This window comes from Aedes albopictus, chromosome 3, assembly GCF_035046485.1.
Source record: "Aedes albopictus strain Foshan chromosome 3, AalbF5, whole genome shotgun sequence".
Taxonomy (NCBI): Eukaryota; Metazoa; Arthropoda; class Insecta; order Diptera; family Culicidae; genus Aedes; species Aedes albopictus.
The window spans coordinates 425832698-425857769 of record NC_085138.1 but is presented as its reverse complement, the minus strand read 5'-3'; the positions used below and the strand labels follow the sequence as shown (position 1 = coordinate 425857769).

Sequence of the window (25072 nt, the reverse complement as noted above, 5' to 3'; positions counted from 1 at the left end):
TTCAGATATGGTCTGAGACTATTTTCCTGCTTACCGCTCATCAGGTTATCGAAAATGCCGCGGTTTGATGTGTCGCATGCATGGGTTTGGTTCACTTGTATATTTGGCCACTTCCGGCGGGACACCCGGAACCGGTTCCGGTACATTACCGGTTCAGATATGGTCTGAGACTATTTTCCTGCTTACCGCTCATCAGGTTATTGAAAATGCCGTGGTTTGATGTGTCGCATGCATAGGTTTGATGCATTTTCATATCTGGTCCCTTCCTGGGGTACCGTTCCGGAACACCTAAATGGCCATATCTCCGGAACGGCTGGACCGATCCGAACCATTTTCAATAGGAAACAATGGGACCAGATTTCGCGTCGAATGAACCGTCGGTCATTGAAATCGGTTGAGGTTTACTGCCAAAAAGTGATGTGAGTTTTTTTTGTACACACTCACACATACGCACACACACACGCACACACATACACACACACAGACATCACCTCAATTCGTCGAGCTGAGTTGATTGGTATATATGACTCGACCCTCCGGGGCTTCTATCAAAAAGTCATTTTTGGAGTGAACATATAGCCTTTCCAGTACACTCAGTGTACGAGAAAGGCAAAAATGTATGTAAACTTAACCCAAAGATGCCAAATTTCCTAAAAAATCAATATAAACTTACGGCAGTGCCGCTGGAAATTGGATCCAAATTTTAAGATGGGAGCAGTAATATAACCCATTTTCTATTAGCTTTCAACTGCTTTTTACAGAACTTAGCTAAAAAATCTAGAAAAAAAAAGTAATTAAGTAAATTAATCCTTGATGTCATCGGCCAAAAGTTTGGGGTCACTATCGTAAAACATGGAAAAGTGATTTGTTGATATCTTTGTCATCTTTCATTCAATTTTAATTCTTCTTCGCTTATTTGAAACATAATGAATGATACATACTGCATAGACATTGAACCACACATATTTGTTGAAATTTACATACTAAAACTTAACGTTAAGTTGCCTCATTTTTTGAAATGTGGTGAAATGTGTTAACTTTATATAACATTTTTATATACAAAAATTGTTAAATACGTTAAATTACCCCTAAAAGGGATACCTTCATGGCCTCAGTTTCGTCACCTCACTGAGTGTGTTCCATCAAAGACGAGCTCTGAAAGGCGCCTGGGGTCCAATATTAGGGTTAAAGACATCAAACGTAAATTTAGTTAATTATCTTTGAAATGAGCCAAAAAGAATTAAAATTGAACGATAGATGACGAAGTTATCACCAAATCACTTTTCCATGTTTTACGAAAGTGACCCCAAACTTTTGGTCGATGACATGAAGAGTTAATTTACTTAATAACTTAATAACTTATTTTTAGAGGCGAATGCCGCATTGCGGTAAAGCCTCTTAAAAAAAAAAAAAACTTATTTTCTAGATTCTTTAGCTTAGTTCTGTAAAAAGCAGTTGAAAGCTAATAGAAAATGGGTCATATTACCGCTCTTATCTTAAAATTTGGTCGACCCAATTTCCAGCGACACTGCCGTAAGTTTATATTCATTTTTTAGAAAATTTGGCAACTTTCGGTTAAGTTTACATACAGAACTTTTTGAAAAAGTTTCTTTTAAATCATGTTTAAAGTTTCTTTGACTTATTATCTTTTGAATGAAACCTAGGGTTTTTAAATCAGACGCAAATTGGCGGAGATATGGGCCTCAAAAAATGACATGTTTTTGAGGGGGTGACCCCAAACTTTTGACCGGGAGTGTACATGCAGACCACTCCGCTTTTTCTCTACACATGGCCCATCTTTTTTTTTTGTTTCGAGAGACTTTACCCTGAAGGGGCATTCGTCTCTAAACCGGGCCCAATATAAAAACACGTTTCAGAATCAACCCGTACTCCACTTCATGAGTCTGCTTCATGATAACAAGACGAACGTATGTTTGATTAGCAATCGGCTCAAATGGTTGGTGCGGTTATCAACAATCACGACTCATTGGAAATTTATTGCTAAGTGCAATCTAACGTGATATTACAGCGTTTTCTCAAACTGTGGGTCACATCGCGACCCACATTTATGCGCGAGACAAAAAGGTGCACAATGCAGCATTGGGATTGATAACTTAGTGTGCCTTTCCCAAAGAAATACTAAAATTTTATATTTTTTTTTAAATCCCAAAATCTGTGGAGTTCTGTTATATTTCAGGAAGCCGCAAAGGCTACATTTGCACTGAAAATTCTACAAGTTGGTGACAAATACCGACAACGAGACAACTTCAGTTCTGTTCTGTTCCTTCAGGGGACGGAGATGGTAAAGTGGTTTCGAAGCTTGGTGGGAAGAAGCACCCGTCTAGCAGATTGGGAGTCGTGGGTTCGATTCCCAGCGGAGCACAATTCAAATCTCAATTTGTATAAGTCTGTTCGGTGTATCGATTTTTAGGACAAAAACGTTTTGAGATTGTGTGATCATTGTTGAAATGTCTTCTTCTTCTTCTTTTTCTTTATGACTCTACGTCCGCACTGGGACTTGGCCTGCCTCACTTCAACTTAGTGTTCTTTGAGCACTTCCACATTTATTAATTGAAGGGCTTTCTTTGCCTGCCATTGCATGAGCTTGTATATTGTACAAGTACAATGATACACTATGCCCAGGGAGCCGAGAAAATTTTCCCGACCGGAACGGGAATCGAACCCACCGTCTTCAGATTGGCGATCCATAGCCTTAACCACCAGGCTAAATGGGAGACCCCCGTTGTTTTTGAAATATATTTATTCTAATTTTTTTTGGGAAATTTTGTTTTCAGTGTTTAAGTTTAAAAAAAGTGTGTAGTTTTAAGGTAAATAACATTCGAGTGTATTCAACTCCACTGAACTCTTTCATTATGATCGAATAAGGCTGACACAAATTTCGATTTTCTCTTTTGTTACCGCCCCCTCGGAAAATTTTGGTCAAAGTTCTACATTTTGAGGGGGGACACCAATAAATTATTCAAGAAATTTTAAAATTTTAAGGTGAAATTAGAGATTTTCAAAAAATTTCTTAACAAATTTAATGAGTTTATAGATTTTGCCGACTTGCTTGGGTATTTTTTTCATTAAATACATTTATTATTTATTGTCCTCCCCCTTGGCAAGTCAATGAGTATTGTGACAAAAGAAGAAATTGAGATTTGTTCCGGCCTAATAAAAAATAAATAAAATATTGAAAAAAAAAACAATTCAAATATGAGGAACTTTGCCTGCCGTATGAAGCTTTAGTCTTGGATCTAGGAGCGAAGTCCGTTGGTCGAACTTCGAAGAAAACTGATTGGAGTCGGGTCCAATTCCGCTTTCTCTGGCCGATGAAGCGAGCACAGTTTTCGTCACCTTTCAGTTGGTTTCCTTGGCCCTCCGTGCGAAACCACGAGAAAGTGTTGATGCAAGCGATTAATTGTGCCAATATTTCTCAAAGTAGTTTTTCATGCGCATCCGAGCCTGTTTTAGGCTGGGGGCCAAGTAATCGCTTCTTACTGGAAAAGGGTGTTTTAGGCAATAGTTAAGTTTTTTCTTGAATTCTTTCAACCTTTGGAAACTCGTTTGGTAATTATTTTGGAAATATTGAGAAATATTTTGGAAATCTTTTAGAAACTGCACTGAGAGTTTCTTTATCAGCTATACTTGTTATTTCGCAAGCATTTTTATCAATTTGTTTGGTAATTCCTCTGGAAATTATTTCGGGTTTTTTTTTGGGAAATCGTCCAGTAATTTCGCCGACAATTTCTTTGAGAATTTCTTCGGTTATATTTTTGGAAATTGATTCGGCAATGATTTGTGAAATGTATTCAACTATTCTTCTAGATCTCCTTCGGAAGTTTCATTGGAAAATCTTTAGCATTTCCATTGGGAATTTCTTGGACATTTTATAGAAACCTTATGCCAATTTTTTGTGATTTTTTTGTTAGTTCCTATTAAAACTATTTTTTTTTGTTGGTAACGCTTTTGGAAATTTCTATGGGACTGCGTTAGGATGTGCTACAGAAAACTTCTTTGGTAATTGGTTTGAAAACTGCAGTTATATGAGAAAAATGGTCGCTGACGGAGGCAGCTCTCACTTAAAAAACTGTGGAAGAACTCATGGAACACTTCCAGCTGAGAAGCAGGCTTTGTCCCAAATGGGATGTAACGTCAAGAACAAAAAAAAGAAGATGATGATGATACTCTGATCTGGACAACAGGGGTTACCATGGTGCACCCATTTCACTTTGCTCTACTTCAGCACATGGTCTAATCTCAGACTATGTACTTGAAGAAAAGTATCAGTACCGTGCACCATGACTATACACTGCACAGTGGGAAAAATCGACCGAAAAAACGGATCTTTTAACGCCGCGGGTTTCGGTACGTGAAGTTGACCATTTCTGACGTAAAAAATTACGAGAAATCGATTGGTGCTAAATTCATTCACCGCACGGCACGGGAAGTGGTCCATTTTGCCCCTTTTTCCCCTTTTTTTATACAAAAAGAGAATCAAAATGTACTTTTAAACAGCTAACGCGACTGTAGATCATTGAAAATAGCTGCAGGTGTAATTAGAGGTTAATAGAAATCATAAACATACATGAAAGATCCTTTCAAATGCTTATTTTGCCCCATATGCCCCAACACCTACTGGAAATTCAGAATTTTACTTGATTATGAATAGATTTTTAATGTTACTGATTTGAATTTAACTTTTGTTGCATTAACAAAGAGCGCTGGATCCGTTATCACCAGAATCATCTTCGGGAGTTGTCCAATTTGTCCCATTGTGCCCTATTATCATAGAAAAATGAGATTTAAAATATATTTATAAGAAACAGAAACTGTAATGGAACGTTGAAATTAGTTTTAGTTGCAATTGGAAGCTAACAGCTATCATGCGCATAAATGAAAGATATTTTCCCTATTTTGCCTTACATGCCCCTAAAATTGCTGGATGATAACATTTTTCTATTGTTTTGTAATGTCACTGGTTGCTATACATGAAGTCCTAGATCATTTTTTATATGTACAAATACGGTTTATCGATAAGTTTTAGAATCATCCACGGGAGGGTACAAATAGCTGTCCATTTTACCCCAATTTGCCCTGATTTGTTGTCGCCTCATGAATGAATCGATTTCCCCCATTTGCTTATGTCCGAATTGATGGACTTTTGTTACCAATCGGAATCGAAAGAACAGTTAAAACATATGACTCTGGTGGGGAATGAAGGGTGTAATAAGCATTAACCTTTATGTTAACTTGTGGCAAATATGCACGCAACTGATTAAATGAGGCATCTTAAATATAAATAATTTGATGCTTTGAGACGCCATATTTAGTTAGTTTAGCGCATATGTGACATATTTTATAAAATGCTAATTATGCCCTTAATTGCCCATCAAAAGCTGAAATTATAGAAAAAGTCATATATATGTCTTATGTATTGGTTTCAGTACCAATGCTAATAAGGGAAATTTATTTATTCATTACTTAACAAAAAATCAGGGCAAATTGATTTGTTCATTACATGACAAAAATCAGGGCGAATTGGGGTGAAATGGACAGCTATTTATATTTATGAGAATGATTGTGCTATTTATATTTATGAGAATGATTGTAGTATTAATCGATAAACCGCATTTGTATACATCAAAAATGATCCAAGGCTTCATGTTTTGCATCCAGCGACATTACAAAATCATACAAAATATGTTATTATCCAGCAGTTTTAGGGGAATGTAGGGTAAAATAGGGAAAATATATTTCTTATATGCGCATGATAACTGTTAGTTTCCAATTGCACCTAAAACTAATTTCAACGTTCCATAGCAATATATGTCTTTCATAAATACATTTTAAATCTCCTTTTCCATGAAAATAGGGCTAAATGGGGCAAATTGGACAACCCCCGAAGATGATTCTGGTGATAAAAGCTCTAGCGCTTTTTGTTTATGCCAAACAAATCAACTTCAAGTCAGTAACATTAAAAATCCATTCATAATTAGGAAAATTGTGAATATCCGACAGTTGTTGGGGCATATGGGGCAAAATAAGCATTTAAAAGGATCTTCCATGTATGTTTATGATTTCTATTGACCTTTAATTACACCTGCAGCTATTTTCAATGATCTACAGTCGCGTTAGCTGTTTAAAAGTACATTTTGATTCTCTTTTTGCATGAAAAATGGGGAAAATAGGGCAAAATGGACCACTTTCCGTGCCGCGCGGTGAATGAATTTAGCACCAATCGATTTCTCGTAACTTTTTACGTCAGAAATGGTCAACTTCACGTACCGAAACCAGCGGCGTTAAAAGATCCGTTTTTTTGGGTCGATTTTTCCCACTGTGCACTGCTTGATAAGACGGTGAAATATACACAGAGTAAAGCAAATTTATTAGTAATCGACAGCTCAATTGATTGGAGCGGTTATCAACAACAACGGTTCCTTGGAATTTTATTGCAATCTACAATCATTGGCTGATGTCAATACATTGCATTGCAAGGAACGAATAAGCGTATACCAAAGTCTACGGTTCAAGCAAATTATCGAAATTATCTATCAACAAACACATAAATCATATTTTTTTTCTTCTTTTCTTTGACGAAACGTCCTAATGAAAGAAAAGCTTGTTTCTCAGCTTTGACTTCTATGAGCACTTTCACAGTTATGAACTGAGGGTTTGATCTGCCAATGATCATTTTGCATTCGTATATCGTTTGGCAGGCACGAAGACACTCTATGTCCTAGGAAATCAAGCAAGTTTCCATTAAGAAAAGTTCCTGGACCGATTGGGAATCAAACCCTTCAGCATCAGCAAGGTCTTGCTGAATACCCGCGCGCTTACCGCATCCACCATTTGGGCCCCTCAAACGATAGGAAATAATATTTTATATTACAAAGGTCCCATAAGACTATTTTGTTTTGAGAACTTTTCAATTGAAAAAAAAAAAAAATCATGTGATGTAGAGAAAATCATGCTGCGTCGAAATGTCTTATTTATTTTTATTTAATTTTTTTATTTATTTTCTTTTTTTTTTGTTTCTAAATGTTTTACCATTAAAGAAAATTTAATGAGAAACACTAGCTTTCGAAATCTGAAAAGAAAACAATGTAATTTTCTGAGTGAAACTCTCAACAAAAAATGAATTGTTCGGTAGACTAAATTACTAAAAATTCGGTGAAATATCACACAAGTCGGTAAGACTCACAATATTTCCATGACAAAAATCCCTGTTATCTGGGGGGAATATAACAGTAAAAATTAAAGGGAATTGGTCAGACGTGTACATGTTTATTGACAAAGATTGCAAAACAGTTAAATGCTCACCACACAAAGTCATCCTGTCGGTTGATTTCTTATCAACCACTTCAGGGAACGCGCAACGAATTGCGCCTGAATCAAATTGCACCACAGTATTTTTTCACCGCTGCTGAGAAATGGCTGTTGTGAAGTAGTGCGAATTACAGAAGATCAAAATGGTAATTTTGGTAAAACTCATTGCGTTCAAGGAAACTATGAAGTCACATTATATATCGTAAATGAAGTCTGGGACCATCTGTGTATTTTGGGCACTTGCCGCTATAACTCAGTTAATGTTTAACCTCTTGGCTTGATTTTTGAGACACGAGGAGAAACATACAATATTAAGCCATGTGCAAAAGTTAAAGTCAATTGGTCAAAAAATTACTTAGTTAAAGCGGAAAGTGACCAAAATAGGACACCCTGTGCAAATTATCCCAGACCCTGGCAAGCGTTATTAACACAATTATCCATTTTGTTTCCAGAAAAACATACTAATGTTGATAAAACTTTCGATAAAATTAAAACATTATATTTCGAGCTGTTGTAAAATTATTGTAATAAAAAACGTCATTATTGATATACATAAATACCTTAAAACTTCTATTAAATCCGTTTAAGCAGTAAACGCTCTGGGTATTAACCCGGTATTCGACAAGACCATGCTGTTGGTGACGGGTTCGATTTCTGGTAGGTCGAGCATGTTTTCGTGATGGAAATATTCTTAACTATTTATGGTCTAGAATAACATCGTGCGCGATAATACTTAATGATCAAATGTTACAGAAAGCTCTCAGCGCATAAATGAGAAATTGAGGAACATGTTCTTATCAAGTTGAGACGTATCATCAAAAAGAAAGAAGGATGTGGGAAATTACGACTCTAAAATGCGCAAATTTTCATATATTTTTTTTTTTTTATAATGCAAACATTTCAAAGCATACCTTTTTGCAAAAACCCTTTTGTATAGAAAATTAGCGTTTCGAACTTAACATTTTCACAAAACATGAATTATTACTTTTCAGAACTTCAGGACTTTTCTGCTGAATGACTGAACTCAGCAGAAAAATCTAAATGTTTTGAAGTTATAATAAGCATTAAAACCAAACAAAAAAAAGTTTGAATAATTAGTCTAAGTTAAAATTTACAAATAAAAAAAATAAATAAAAAAAAACAAACAAAAATCAATAAATTTTCTTTTTTTTTCAGGTGGATCACATCATTAACAGTATCAATTTGCCACCGCTTGCCAAAACTCGGAGGGAAAAAAAATATGAAGAAACCTGGTTGAATTATACTGAGGTTGTTTTGAGCATCACTTTGTCCCGAAAAAGGTAAGACAATTAAAATCAAAACGATAGACTATGAGCCAAAATAAGTGCAGTGAAGTGTAAGTGTCATAATTAGCCCAAGTTCAGTTGAATTTATCCTCACTTTAATACGTCAATGAAGCTTGACCCTTTCATACCCCATTTGTTTATTTTTATTTTTTTTTTTTTGATCTAAATAACATTTTTTGTCAAGTGAAATCGATTTGAACATGTTTTGATCGATATTTTGGTTAATGAGAATTTTGGTTTTTGAATTTAGGAACTATTTTTTTTACTATTAATTTTTTTTTCTGAAGACGAATTTTTATTTGAAAACATTGGAGATTTATATTTTATTATAGAAGAAATATTTTTTTTATTTTTCTCATTCCAAATGTTTTGTTCCTTATAACATTTTAAAAAATAATATCAATTTAATAATAAACTCGAATCCATTAAAATTTTTGGCTGTAATATAATGTTTGAAAAAAAAAAAACAATATGTGAAATGTAAAACTTCTAGAAAGTGGCCAAAACGTAATTTTTTGATGATTTTTAAAATGTTTAAATTATTTGAAAAACATCAAAACCATATTGATATATACATAACAGTCTCAAAAATCAGGCAAAAATGTAAAAGGCTTGATTGCTCAGAAAAGCAAGAATACTAATATACTTAAACTCTACCTCGCCTTAGGGCGGGGTTGGGCCTTAGAGGGTTAAGGTGCAATTCATATTGAAAACTTCACGCATACTCGAGAGTTCATTTGTTAGAGTGTGCTGTTATAGATCTTAAGAAAACTTAAATAACAACGGACACTGACACTGAAACCTCGAATGTCCTGAAAAGGGATTGCGTGTACGAACTATTGAACAATAACTGTTTAGGCAGATCACATGATTCAAACGATAAAATACACTGTGGTGCATAATGGTGGTCATTTTGTATAAAAATCGGCGTTTTCCCAATCTATTACGTACCACAATGTATATCCCTAGAGCACGGAAAACATAACCGTTCGCAGTAACCGATACTCCCACTGAACACGGAACAAGTAACAAAAGTACAAGCGAAAACGTTACTCTTACAGAGAAACACAAATAAAGAGGCACACAGAAAAACAGCGCTTGCGCACATTGCTTTATGAGTTATGTGCTGTCGCGCTTCATTGTGTTTGTGCGATTACCGCTGGTGGTGGTTAAACACCTAAATGTTTGCGTGAGAGAACATTGCATGGATGTTCATTTTTACGTTTCTTTTGCTCTTTCTGTACGTGAGTATCCACTGAGCAGCAAACTGTGCACAGCGGTGGAAAAGCAGCACGCTCAATTCACTGTACACATCGTACGTGAGGCTTTCACGCAGAGATCGGAAATACAAAAGATTTTTTGTTCAAATTTGTGTACCACTAGATCGCACTGATGGATAATGTTTAATTTAAAACTTGCTTAGGGAACCCGTCGATCGAACTGATGCAGATTTAATTTAAAAGCATTGACAAAATAAATCAGCTGTTAACTCGAAGTCTGAAGATTGAGGTCTGAAGGATGGTTGGTGGTTTTTTGGATTCATCCAGCGTATCGTCGCTTTTATGAACAACTATGCATCTAAATAATACATTTTCCGTATGCCAATTGTAACCTTTTCATATGTCAATTAAGAAAGATCTTTGTGAGTTTCCTGAAATGAATTCAATAAAATTCCTCCACAGAGTCACTCACTGCAGTCAAAATTATACATGTGTTAACACCCTACACAACCCAACATGCAAAGAAGTGGGTGTAATATCTTCGAGTTTTGCTCCATTCCTGAACGTACCCCTCCCGCTAGGAAAAACTGAACCGGTTATTCGTGAGCAATGTAATAAAAAAATACAATGACATTTGACACAAAACGCATTAATTGTTCAATTCTGCATTTGTTAAATTTTAGAAAGCTAACAATTATCTAAATCAAATGCGTTGGTTTTAGATTCTTTTGGATAAGTGCTGCTGAAAATGTGAGTATAGCCGTTCAAGTCGGCTTTTGGGGCAGACCACCTGTTTTTGGACCACCTTGCAAATTCGCTTTCGATAAAAAAAGCCTGTTCAAGCAAAGTAAATATTGACGTTTATGATGAACTGTGTTGAAACTCTCTAGATTTTTCCGAGTTATTCAGTCAGATTCAAGTTTTTCAGACGACGAAAAATTCAGTGAGAAAAAAAAATGAAATGTAAGTTTGAAAATGCGAAAAAAATCTGGAATTTGATCGGTCGTTGGTGTGTTGTGAATTTATTGTGAATATATTGGTATCCTTTACTGGTTGGTTTCCATCATATACCGTGCTGACGTAGTCCTACACAGGAAAAAATAATTAAATTTAAACGACATGTAAATCGTGGTAACTGTGAATTTACACGAGTTTAAACGAATAAACGATTGAAAATTGAGTTGAAATAGATGCACATATTTTGAGCATTAAAAAACACTCAGTTTTACATTTTTATTATCTTAATATTACACCGCATCTTATTTTTATGTTTGCGTTTATAAATAACTTGAAAAGCATACGATTTCCCATTGAAAAAGCTAGAAATTTCAACTATCGTGTAAATTTACACGATCACTCGTTTAATACTAAAAATACAAATGGCGTCCCTGGGTTTAGTTTTGTTTTGCTGGCGATCGCAAGAGTTGTTCTTACGGAAAGCACCGGAAGATGCGCTGCTTATAAGTTTTGTGTCGTGTTTTTGTGTGATTGAGTACGTAAATACAAGAAAACCCTAAGTTAAACGAGTGCATGACGTCGAGTGTGGATCACAGTATTGACAAAAACAGCGAAAATAATCGGCAATGGCGCCTCTAACAGCAGTCCCCGCGTATCTTCCGGTGCTCCGTTTTGCGATGCGCTTCGCATCGAGAACAACATTCATGGCGCAGTTTATGGTAAAACAGAGCAAAACAAAGCAGCTGATGTTTGATCCCTTTGTGAAGGGACCGAATTCTAGACAAAAAGGCATCATTAGGAAATCTTGGGTACTGCTTGGATGCAATCCAAAGCTGTAAAAATACACCTACGTTGTTTATGAACCCATCGTTTGAATTTAAACGAATTTAATTTTACACGACTCAATTTACAGATCGTGTATTTTTAAAACATCACTTAATTTTGCGTTTAATTCGATGCTCCAAATATGTGCATCGAAATAAACGCAAAATTACACGAAAATTTTAACTGTGCAGCTTCCGCTACTGTTCCTCCGTGTCTGCGTACCCTGCATCATTCAGTTTGTTCTCCAGAGCTCTGTCGGGTTCCATTCTGCAGCATTACTGTTTACGCTGGCTTCATCTCCTTCAAAACCGTTCTGCACTCCTTGTCGAATCATTCCACGTCCTTTTTCCCTGAATGTGCTCTCGACTGCAGCGCTGGATGGCTTTGCCGCTTCCAAACCTCTGGGAATGCATTTCTGAATAGCAGATCTGAGAATCCCGAGAGCATCTGCAATAGCTGCTTTTCAGGCAAGGTTCAAAACTCCGCCCGAACCTGGGGCTTTACCTACGCTCGACCTGGGGCTTTACAATCCTCGACGGAGACCCCTTCCTAATTGGCAGCCCCAGTCTCCTGCGATCTTAAGACAGAAGCCCTAGGACTAGGATCATGACGCGAAAAGAGCTACTTGATGATCCCCTCCAACATCTGTAGAGACTGCTCAAGCGGCTCGTTTGAAGGCCGGGCACCTTAAGCCTCCCTTTGGGTGCCTGTTGTACGCGGATTTTCCGGAACAAATCAAGCACTTGGCAGGATTAGTGCAGCCTTATGGCATTCACCTTCGCACCGTCTACACAGCTTGCTCCTGTCTCATCCCATGATTCGTTTCCCGGTTCTAGACACCTAAAGCAAGCCTTCGGAGGCTCGTGCATGGTCAGTTTGCATACCGACCAGCCCACCTTGAGCTTTCCTAACAGATTTGTAAGTGTCCACCAAAGTTAACTGTACCAAGACCACCTGTATCCCTGAAAGGCCTTTCCGCACCGGACAATAGTGGTGACCAGCGGCACCTTGTATTGTTGCCGCAGTACCATGACGAGCTCTTCCGCGTCAGTGATCTCGTCTAGGTTTTCCACCTTTGGAGTCGCTGTACTTCTTACACCAATGCCAAGGGCCTCTTCCGCCTGACTTACTTGCCGCACGGCACGGTGAAGATTTGATCCGTTGTCTAGCGGCCGTCAACCAAGCCTGCTTGATAACTTCCCACAAACTCATTCACTTTGGGTAAAAGACGACGGACAACGGACCTGGAATATCACTTCGTAGGCGGCATTCAGAATTGTGATTGCTCGGAAGTTCTCATACTCCAACTTGTCACCTTTCTTGTAGATGGGGCAAATGATCCCTTCCTTCCACTACTCCGGTAGCTGTTCGGTCTCCCAGATCCGGACTGTTAGGTGGTGCAGGCAGGTGGCCAACTGTTACGGGCCCATCTTGATGAGTTCAGCTTCAATACCATCCTTACCAGCAGACTTATTGTTCTTGAGCTGCTGAATAGCTGTCTTAACTTCCCTCAAAGTGGGTGTTGACTCGTTATTGCTCCCTGTTGTACTGACATCGCTCCTCATCGCCTTCAAACCCTCCGAGTACTTGGACTGTTGTCTTGATGACGAGCGCGTCTCCCTTCTCGTGCTTGGCACCTGCCCTATTACTTTTCCGTGACCTGGTGTCCCTGCGCTCCTGTTCCTCCCACTTCTTCTTCTTTTTCTTTTTCCTGTGCACTAGGGTCCAGGGGGCGTCCTACCTCTGACCTACCCTATCAAGTGGTGGCAGAGGACCTATCAATGGTCACATTTCCTCCATTTCCTTCGATCCAGGGTGTGCTGAGACGCCTGGCTGGGGTCCGATTTACCAGCATTTCTGCCAACTTCCGGAGTTACATCGCCAAGCCTTGCTAGCGCCGCCTAGTTGCTCCTCATCTGACGACTGCCTCACACGCTTCTGCGATTGCTTGGCGTAAGCAATCGCATCCGGCGTACTCTTAGGGGAACCCGCGAATGCGAAGCCTCCGTCTGGGTAGACTTCGGTACCTCCAACTTTATGGATACTGCCGCTGCCACAGTGGCCATGAGGTGATCATGGTCCTGCTTGGTTGCTGTCGTTGACCTACGAAGTCTCATCAGGGCCTTAATGACACAAATGACCATAATAGAGGATAACGTACCTCTGGAGCCGGCCTTCTGATATCTCATTAGGGAAGTCCTCACTGGCTCAGCCACCTCCATTGCGGGGTGCCCATCTCTATGTTTATTGATGTCATGGAGGAAATGCGGTTTCCTACGCTGGTGCCTCGTGCGTAGCTTCCACCTTCCGTCTACGCTCTGCTTAAGGAGACCTAGCTAACCCACTACCGCTTCTACTTGTTCGTTTTTATTAGTATTGTTCAGATTTAAATCTCACGAGTTGCACGAGAAAAGAGGACCGGTACGCCGCGATGGTTCCTACATACTTACACACTGAGAGGAAATTTCATTTTAATTTCAATGGGAAAAGTCAAGTAACCGTCCCAAAATCAATTTTTTAGTGAGTTCACATGAGTTAAGTGAAACCCGCTTGAAAGCATAGTGAAACTCCAAAAAAAAGCTTCTGGAAATTTCGCACTGTATCGTATTATAAATTGTATATGGTTTTCAAGTGAATTTTACTGCAGTCGAAAATATGCAAAATTGAAGCGTGTAGTTGTCACCCATCACTAACGAACCATGCATGAATGTGATGATGGCAACATGTTCTGTAAATTCAGATGTTTCCTTTTTATCAAGGGAACCATTTGGTGGTCTCCAATGGCACGGAGACGAACCAAATTTTTGAATTTACCTTTAGTAAAATAAAAATAATGGTAAAAACTAGTAAAATTATACTAAACAAATATTTTAAATTTATATGATTTGGTAGTGAAAAATTTCACTTAATTGTTTTGGATTTTTTCAGTAGAATATTTTCACTAACTGATCATTTAAGTTTCAAATGTTCAGTTAGATGGAAAAAATCTACTTTAGGTTTCCAGTAGAATTTAAGTGATTTTTCCACTCAGTGTATGTTATTTGTCCCGTTCAATCGCAACTATAAAATTACTTCCATTGACAGATAAACGGATTCCGATCTCAAAAATGCCTCGTGCATTGATGATGTGATTTATTCACAACACGAAAAGCTATCAGTGGTTCGGTGAGTTTTGACCATTTATTTTTGAACTAACTAGTGTCACTCTGTAATAATAGAAATTGTTCGGTAGTTAGTAGCATGTAGTTCAAGTGAAGTGTGTGGTATTTTGATTATCTGCTACGGTATCTGGTTGCAATTCAAAGGTCAGTGAATCTCCTTCCAATTTCTAACTCTTTTTGAAGTTGATCTTTTTGTTGCTTTTTTAATTTTTCCATCTATTTTTAATATTGAGTCTGTTGTGCATGTGTTTTACCCGTTTAGTGTAGAAAGAGGCGTAAGAGACAAGCTTGGTAGTGGTAGAAAGAAATAAATAGCCTCCCCCTCGTAACCCATTTACTATATTGCACATTTCACACCCCACTTAATTGTGAATAAAACTGCGATTTTGCGTCAAATCGTGACGGTGTCTTCTGCCCACTTTTTCAGCATCTTGTAATGCATACACACTAACTTTTTTTTACCGAACTCAGTAATATTTTTGACGGGATTATAACAGCAGAGCGCTCGGGGATCATTTCGGTAATTGAAACGATTACTGAGCACTCAGTAGTCACAGCATTTTAACGAACTGACAAAAATAACCGAAGTGATTGCTATAGCATGACAACGGCTCAGCATTTTTTTTGACAACCGTTCGGTAAAACCATACGCACGTTTATAATGACACATATTGCCCATTTTACTGGCATTTTACCAGATTTGCTGGTATATCTTAAACATACTGGAAAAACTTGTAATTAGAAGGCACGAAATGTTGCTAATTGAAAAATTGAGAGATGAAATTAGTGAAAAAAAATCGCGTTGCGGTGGGATTCGAACCCACGACTCTGTATTCGCTAGACCGGCGCTTGAACCAACTAAGCCACAGAACAAGTAATGATTCTGCGGAATCATTATCACTCTGATTGGCTTTCTTTTCCGCAGAATCATTACTTGTTCTGTGGCTTAGTTAGTCAAACCGCCGGCCTGGCGAATACGAAGTCGTGGATTCGATTCCTGCCTGAACGCGATTTTTTTTTCACAAATTTCATCTATCAATTTGTCAATTAGCAACATTTCGTGCCTTCAAGTTTTTTCCAGTATTATTCACGTTTCCGCACTCATACTAACTGCGAAAGGGGTCCAGTGGGGTGGGGAATGCGCAATACCTAATACATGGTTCATAGTCGTCCTTCTAAATGAAAAGTGTTTCTGTGAGGGTTCAAAATAAATGAAAAGTGTTTCTCTTAAGGGTTCTACAGAAATATGTCTGAAAGTTCTTCTAGGAACCCTTTCAAAGGTTTCCTCATAAATTACAATAACGGATATTTTCAGAAATTCTTCCTGCGTTTCCTCCACAAATATAAAAGTACAGAATCCCTTCAATGAGAATTTTCTCCATAGTCTTTTTGATAAGTTTGCCCAAGATCTCCGTTAGAAATTTCTCCACGAATTCCTTTCGAAATTCCATTCAAGATTACTTCAGAAATTTTTCCAAAGATTTTTTTGGAAAATTCTCTCAGAGTTCCTTACAAAATCGCTCCATGATTCGTTAATCAAATCTCACATATTCTTTCAAAAATTACTTTAACGATGTCTTTAAAAAAATTTCCAGGGATTCTTGAAGAAAATTTTCTTTAGAAATTCCCTTAAAATGAGGAAATTACTACCTGAAAGAAGTATTCCGCGGATGCCTTTTAAAACTCTGCCAGGAACTACATCACACATTTTATCTTATATTGTGTAAGGAAATCTACCAGAAATTTGTTCCAGAACTTTTGCTGAGAATTCTTCAGAAATTCAAATGGAAGTTCCTGCAAGAATGTCTCTTAAAATTTCTGTAGGACTTGCGTCCAAAGTCTTTGGTGTACCAACCCGTGTGGTCAATTAATGACTTTTCAATCAACTCAACGTGATTGATTTAAAAAAAAAAAAACAATTTTATGTGGTCCTTGTAGGAATTTCTCTGTGAAGATAACAGTAGAATTTCAAACAAAGGTTTCTTCAGGAGTTCTGCCTTGTATTCCTACATATTTTACCCAAAAATGTTTTCAGGTTTTCCTTCACGAATTCTTTGAGGAATTAAATCAAAAACTTTTCCAAAAATAGTCTTAGGTATTTAAACAGGAATTTCTTAGAACATAAAAAAAAATGTTCAGAAAACTTTTATTTTATCAATGAATTCTTTTACAAATTACACCCAGGGTTGCCCAAGGGGTTTCTCCGACAATTCTTTCAGACATCACCAGAAATTCTCCCAAGAATCCGACTAGAGATTTCTTCAAACATTGCTTCATGGATTCTTTCAGATATTTCTTCATGGAATCCTTCTGGAATTTATCCAGGAATCCCTTCAGAAATATCACCAGTGACTCCTTTTGTATTTTGAGATTCCTGCACATATTTATGAAAGGATAAAATTTGGAATTGCTCTTGTGATTCCTTCACAAATATCTCCAAGTACTACTTCATAGATTCCGCCAGGGATTTCCTCTGAAACTCTAATATAAATTAGGGGTCGCAGTACCGACCACTTTTGGTGAGTACCGGTATTTCGGTACTGGGGCTTACAGTACCGGTAAATTACCGGTACTGAGAAATTTTTCACTAAAATGAAGAGTAATCTATTTTGCACAGAAAATCAACAATTTACCAGGCATTTGTAAATTACGGTTTTCTGGGATGTCATAAAAGCAATCCAGAAAACAAAAAATTAAACAAAAATTATAGATAAATAAAATGGATAGAATGTAATTAGTTGTATGAAACTTATTTTGGAGCTAATTTTTAGCTTCTGTGCAGTTTCACAAGCAGTATTTTGGTCAGTTTAAAATGAAACAGGAACATTCTTACATGTACAAAAATCAAATAGCTGCAAGGTGAAGACAGAAGAAAATTTAAATATTTTTTCTGAATGATGCAATCAACGGATTATAAAAACTGAAGAAATAACAAGAAACCCTGATCTAACAAATTTTATTCTAAGCTAGTAAATCCAATTCCAACATTCAACGTTTTTCAAACCAATCATTGCTATGATACCCTGGATTTGCAGAATTGTTGCATATATAAAATGTTTGTTTGTCAAAGTACTTGGTTTTAAATGTTTCCATTGTATATTGGCTATGCTAATGATCGGATTTCAGTTCTTTGGGAGACATTTCGCGGTACCGAAAGTACCGGTAGCAATGCTCAGTCAGTACCGGTATTTCGGTACCAAAAATTGGTCGGTAATACCGGTATTTTCGGTACCGGTACTACCGGTACTACATCCCTAATATAAATTATACAATCAACCCCTAAAAAAAATTCTTCTGTAATTAACCCTGAAAAAAAAAAAACTTTTTGATATACCTCTGGAAATATATTTCCCCTCTTTCAAAATTTTTAGTTAAAATAAATAGCAATAACCTCTGGAAATTTCTAAACAAACTTCTTGTGAAATATTCTGAAGGGATTCATAGGAACAAGAACTGGAGGAATTCTTTTTTTTTTCTCACAAAAAAATTCAACATGCTGTAACTTTTCATAGAGTGCATCAAAAATTCTCAAATTTTGGCTGTTTGTCAACATATTATATGTGCATCACAAAGTAAGAACCCTTCTCGTTAAACGCTATTTTTTAAACAACTAATTTTTGAGCTGTCATCATATCTCGGAAACCAGTGAACCGAATGGAATCAAATTTTAAACGTTTATTAACTATGCATTAATGCTTCACACGTGATTAAAACTTAGGTACTTTTTGAACGAAGAAAAAAGACACATTGTGAGTTAGGTGACACGCTTATGAGAGTAAATTATGTGCATCGCAATCAAATGATAGAGTTCCATTAATTGCAATATATAAATGCATTTGATGACACTTACATATTTTCATACGATGTTTCTAGGTACATCGTAATATGTTCAGAAAAAATCATTATATGATATGTAAATTGTTGGTCAGTTCATGCATATATGCGATAATGACTTAAAATAGTATTCGACTTATTCGACTCCTGGTAGTCAGTGACCCAATGATTTAAACTGTCATACCTTCAGGTCCATCAAAAATATGACCCAAAGCGATGAAACCTCATGTCAAAAATATAAATACATATTCAAATCAGAGTTGCTCTCTGTCAATATCAATGGTAGGCAAACCGCCGATTTTGATAGGCTGAATGCGATCCAAGTCAGCGTGTGCTCTGTTGAGTCATCGTCACTTTTCTTTTTCCATCACAACTGGACTGATTGCGATGGCGGGTAGATATCACTGACAGGCCATCTTTAAAATTCGTTTAAAAATCGAAATAAACACTGCCTGTGATGAAATTTGAATATGTGATACAGAATAACAAGTTTTGTATGATGGTCATTAAATATTTTGAGTTTTGACTAAAATCGCCAAAATATCAGTTCAGTTGCTATGATAGTGCTCTGGAGTGCGGGTCAGTGTCAAGTCGTTGCCGGTCACTACTAGTATGATATTCATCGGCCTACAGGGATAGTGACGGTGGTGCAAAATCAGTAGACAACTGACATGATTGATATTTCGCAGCTCTGATTCAAATGCATGATTGTGAAAGCACGTGCAAAGGGAAGAAAGGTATGAGTTGCTCCGTTTAGCAACTTCTGCACTCAATAGATGCTGCAGCATTTTAAATAATTGGAAAATAAACTCCCACTATCTTCCAATAACACAAGACAAATCTTTAGATAACCCTTCAATCATCGCCAAACAGGGCAAACATTATCCGTGAGTATGATTTTGTACTAAATATGACATGAAATAGTTCGAGTGAAAGCTTGAAATGTCACACATCAGGGTTGTAAAATGTCACGGAAATGTCATGACATTTTCCAGTTCTACCATTTCCACCCGTGAACAATAATGCTATAACTAGCATGGTATAATAACGATATTAACCCAAAAAGGGATACCTGGGGTCCATTGGACCCCAGGCGCCTTTCAGAGCTCGTTTTTGATGGAACACACTCAGCGAGGTGACGAAACAGAGGCCATGAAGGTATCCCTTTTAGGGTTAACAAACATTTTTACTAGGGGCATAGAAATCAACAAATAACGAAATTGCATTTTTGTGACATTTTACAACCCAGGTGGTACTTGCTTGTTTCAATTTGTTTTCTTCAAGAACGGTTTTTCTAGCACAATATTCGCAGGTTTCGATGGAAAAGCTGTCAAGAAGTTAAGTACGACATTCTGAATAGATGCATGCTTACACGGTTCTCATTTGCTTAGTTTTTTTTTAGATTTTGGCTTATTATGACTTTTACCTTCTTTTAGTAACAAAAACTCCTGTTTATTATCCTAGAACTTTTTTTTTCTATTTCTCTCTATATTTCTTTACTAATAGTAGATTTCCACTAATTGTTTTTTTTTTATTTCAATGCAAACATTTGTTATTTCGCTATTCTAATAATTAACTTTTTTATGCTTTTCATAAATACCTATCCTTTTAGATACAATTTACTACCAAAACGCTCACAGTGTTTTAAGATCTGCCAAAACGGTGAGTCAAGAAATTGACGAAAGCTGTTATGATTTCGTAGTTCTGACGGAGACGTGGCTGAAACAAGGAGTTTCATTCGATTGCCAGGAATATCAAGTATTTCGACACGATCGTGACACTCGCAGAGGAGGTGGAGTATTGATAGCCGTGCGAAAATCGTTGAAGGCCTCCTTGCGTCCGGTGCAGTACCAACATCTGGAGCAGGTCGTTGTGGAGGTGGCGCTTCCAGAAGAAACACTGTACATTCTCGGGGTTTATTTGGCTCCGTCATCGGGTCTCAAAATGTATAAATACCATGTCAAAACAATAGAACAACTATTTGAAGTTGAAGGCCTAAAAACAGTCATACTTTTGGGAGACTACAATTGTCCAGACCTAAAGTGGACGCCTGAGCAACATATTCCGCACTATAAAATGTCGGGAGAGAAAAAAGAAAAAAGCAATTCTGTTCGCAAACTTCTAGAGTATGGGCTCTTTCAGAAAAATGTTATAAAGAATAAAAACATGAGAATATTAGATCTTGTTTTAACAAATAAACCGAATAACGTATTGGTAGAGAAAGCACCGGAAGCATTACGTCATTGCGACATACATCACGAACCGTTATTGGTCTCATATGAGTCTCCGTAACTCGTAACTCAAGCAGCATCTCACAGGACAAACCGTATTAATTATAATAGATTCATAGTTTTTAACTGCCCTCCAGTGCTGATCACTGCGGAATCAGGGTTGAAGTAGTTTCCCCTTTCTGGCAAAATTTTATGACGATCGAAATTAGTTTTATTATTATTATTATTGTTATTATTATTATTATTATTATTATTATTATTATTATTATTATTATTATTATTATTATTTATTATTATTATTATTGTAATTATAAGTATTTATAAACGTGGAGCGGACCTGGTGTGTTGGTTAGAACACGCGAGGACCTGGGATCGAATCCCACTCCCGACAAACTCTCAAAATGTGAGTTCTTCCTTTGGAAGGGAAGTAAAGCGTGGGTCCCGAGATGGACTGGCCTAGGGCTAAAAATCTCGTTAATACAGACAAAAAAAAGTATTTATAAACGACACTTTCCTTAAAACATTTGTGCTATACAAGAGTTGAACAAACCACTTTTAAGCAAACTGGCGAGTGCAATGATACCCAATGAAAACATAGAAACTTGATTCCGTGATTCGTCTCGAGCAACCGGGGGAAAGATATTCTAGATCAAGACAGTTGGCCAAACTACTACGTATTATATTAAGCTAAAAGTTCCCATTCGCATCTTATTGGCAACAACATTCAGTAAGAGTACTGAACAACAATTAACACTCCATCCCCATCAGTATTTCAATATGTATTTAGTTTACGCACCGTAGCACGGAATGACTGTGATAGTTTTTCATCCAATTTTTCATAACTTTTTGAACTTCGGTTCGGTATTCAATAGTATTTGCATGATTGACCGCATGCTGGTGCCTCTCCATCATCGCAAGAATTGCTGTACTTACACAAAGAACCAAATTTTTATTTTATTTTTTTTTTGCAAGATTTATCGTGAATGACAATAAACAAATTGGACGATCATTAAATTTCATATTTTCAAATGTTTTATATTGCGAAGTTGGAACAATTGTATTAAATAATTGTTTTTATCAATCAATTTCATTTTTTATTAGAGAAATTAAAATTCCATTGAACTTGGGCGTACTGTGTAATGATAATCAAATATTTGATTTAAATTTACAAAAGTTTTAGGAAAATCGTGAACAAATGCAGAATTGTATAACATTTTTCTGTTTTTATTATCTCGGTACCGAAGGAGGTTATGTTTGATCAGAAAATTCAGAATATTTGGCGTAATAATCAGAATCAGCATTGTATTTTTTTTAGTTTTTGGGATATGATTTTTTAGAAATGAAGCATTTTACAATCCTGAACAACTTGGCAAAAATGTCCGTGAAATATTCTCAAACATCTTCGAAGACATCATTTCAATCCAACAAACCGTTTTAAAGTTATAAGTTTTAGAAGCAGAAAATTAGGTATTTTTCATGAGCTCTTTTCAAAAGCTATGTGAGGAAAAATGGTTATGTGTTAATGCAAATGTAAATGATTCACAAAATCCAGTGCATGAACAAAATCTCATTCAAATTGAAAAATGTCCAACCAAAAATGGCCGTTTTTTTTCGTGTTTTAGGATGGAAATGGAAAGATCTCAAATAGGTTGGTTGACAGTTTTGTCACCAGTTTTTGTTGAGAGAATTGAGAAGAAATCCCAGATTAAAGATTTACTAGCTTTACCATCAAACAACACAGTTAATGTGAATATTGCGCATTTCATTGGGTAAATCCGTTCCCCGCCATCTAAGCAAACTGCAGTAGAATCTCTTGGCATTAGACAGAACCACACGATGAAGGCGACTTGCTCCGCCAAAGCTCCTCTCCTCAATAAGGCAGCTTCACACTAACCACATCGTCCTGGTGATAACTGTCACTGATGCTTGCTAGGGGAAGGACACACAAGGGGAATTACTATATTTACACCCCACATTTAGCTCGAAGAGAACTCGAACTGACCACTACTCTACCGATCTCACACTTGATTTTCCGCTTTCGTACCCCAATGACCATCCAAAATATCAGAAGGAAACCTCTTATTCTATCATAGCAGTTATGATGCCCAACCTCTTGGCATCGCATCGGTTTGGTTCGCAACAATCGAAAAAAAGAAACACACGTCTGAATTAGTATATCCCGGTCATTGGGTATCATTGAACGTGTCTCACATTACGTAATTTTGTAAAAAATTTAAACATGGAGGAAAGAAAAAAAATCATCAGGAAAAATGTTTAAAATTGGCACAGTTTTAGTATTCTTTTTTAGTTTTTATTTCTGGGTATTTTAACCTAAGCCAATTTTACACTAACACAGTTTGAGTATACTTAAGCAAAATATTTATAATTCAAAATTTGAATAAATTGAGTATTTGTCGATTAAAAGGTTCTTTACTGTTTCCGAAAGCCATACCTCACGGGAAGTTATAAAACCAACGAAGTTGTTTTTTGGTCGAAATTTCTCCAGAGATTCCCCCTGGTATTTCTCCCCAAATTTCTGCAAAGATTCCTCCTGGAGCTTCTGCAGGAATTTCTCCTAAAATTTCTCCAGGAATCCTCCCTGGAATTCCTCCAGGGATTCATCCTAGAATTCTCTCAGGGATTGTCCTCCTGGAATTCCTCCAAGGATTCTGCCTAGAATTCTCCCAGGGTTTTCTCTTGGAATTCCTCCAGGGGTTCCTCCTGAAATTCCTCCAGCGATTCTTCCTTAACTACATTCCGGAATTCTTTCTGGAATTCTTCTAGGGAATTCCTTCAGAGATTTCTCCTGGAATTATTCCAGGGATTTCTCCTGGAGTTTCTCCAGGAATTTCCCCCAGAATTCCCCCAGGGATTCCTCCTGGAATTCCTTCAGGGATTTCTCCTTGAATTCCTCCATAAATTCCTCCTGGAATTCTTCCAGGGATTCCTTCTGGACCTCCTGCAAGCATTCCTTGATAAATTCCTGCAGGCGTTATTCCTAGAATTTCACCAAGCATTCCTTCTGGAATTTGTCCAGTGATTTCTCGTCGATTTCCTCCAAAGATGCTTACACGGATCCCTCCTAGAATTTTTCCAGGAATTCCCCCTGGATTTACACCAGGAGTTCCACCCAGAATTTTTCCTGGATTTCCTTCTTGAATTTATTCAGGGATTCCTCCTGGAATTCCTCCAGGGATTCCTCCTGAATTCCTTTGCGGATTCCTTTTGGAATACCTGCAAGGATTTCTTTTGGAGTTCATGTAGAGACTTCTCTTGGAATTCCTAGAGGGATTCCTCCTGGAATTTCTACAAGGATTAATTGTGGATTATCTTTTGGAATATTTCAAGGGTTTTCTCATCAGGGGCTTCGTCTAGCATTCCGTCAGTGATTCCTTCTGGAACTCCTGCAGAGATTCCTCCTGGCATTCCTCCAGGGATTACTTCTGGAATTCCTCCAGGGATTACTCCTGGAATTCCTCCAGGGATTCCTCCTGGAATTCTTTCAGGAATTTATTCTGGAATTTCACCAAGGATTCCTCCTGGAATTCCTTCAGGGATTCCTTCTGGAATTCCACCAGGGATTCCTCTTGGAATTCCTCCAGAGATTTCTCGAGGAATTCCTACAGGGATTTCTCATGGAATTCCTGCAGAGATTCCTCATGGAATTGGGATTCCTACAGAGATTTTTTCCTGGAATTCCTCCTGGAATTCTTCCAGGTTTTCCTTCTGGAATTCCTCCTGGGATTCCTTCTGGAATTCCACCAGGGATTCCTCTTGGAATTCCTCCAGGGATTTCTCGAGGAATTCCTACAGGGATTTCTCATGGAATTCCTGCAGAGATTCCTCATGGAATTGGGATTCCTACAGAGATTTTTTCCTGGAATTCCTCCTGGATTTCCTCCTGGAAACCTCCGTGGATTAATCCTGGAACTCCTTCAGGGATTCCTCCTGGAACTCCTCCAGGGATTACTCCTGACATTCCTCCAGGGATTCCTCCTGGAATTTCTCCAGGGATTCCTCCTGGAATTCCTGCAGGAATTCCTCTTGAAATTTCTGCAAGAAATCCTCCTGGAGTTCCTGCAGGGATTTTTCCTGGAATTCCTCCAGAGATTACTACTAGAATTCCTCCAGGAATTCCTTCTGCCATTCTTCCAGAGATTCCTTCTGGAATTCTACTAGAGAACTATCCTGAAAATCCTCCAGAAATT

At 37.4% G+C, this 25072-nt stretch overlaps 1 protein-coding gene and 1 long non-coding RNA gene across 4 annotated transcripts in view; one reads left to right on the top strand and one right to left on the bottom strand.

Annotated features, from left to right (window-relative positions):
• Positions 1–25072, bottom strand: part of LOC109433445 (uncharacterized) — a 314324-nt gene that overhangs the window by 278625 nt on the left and 10627 nt on the right. The gene's annotated exons all lie outside the window — the stretch shown is intronic.
• Positions 7327–20811, top strand: LOC115258425 (uncharacterized). Its single transcript, XR_003893650.2, has 3 exons — positions 7327–7475; positions 8506–8630; positions 20246–20811. It is a non-coding gene; the product is annotated as an uncharacterized LOC115258425 (long non-coding RNA).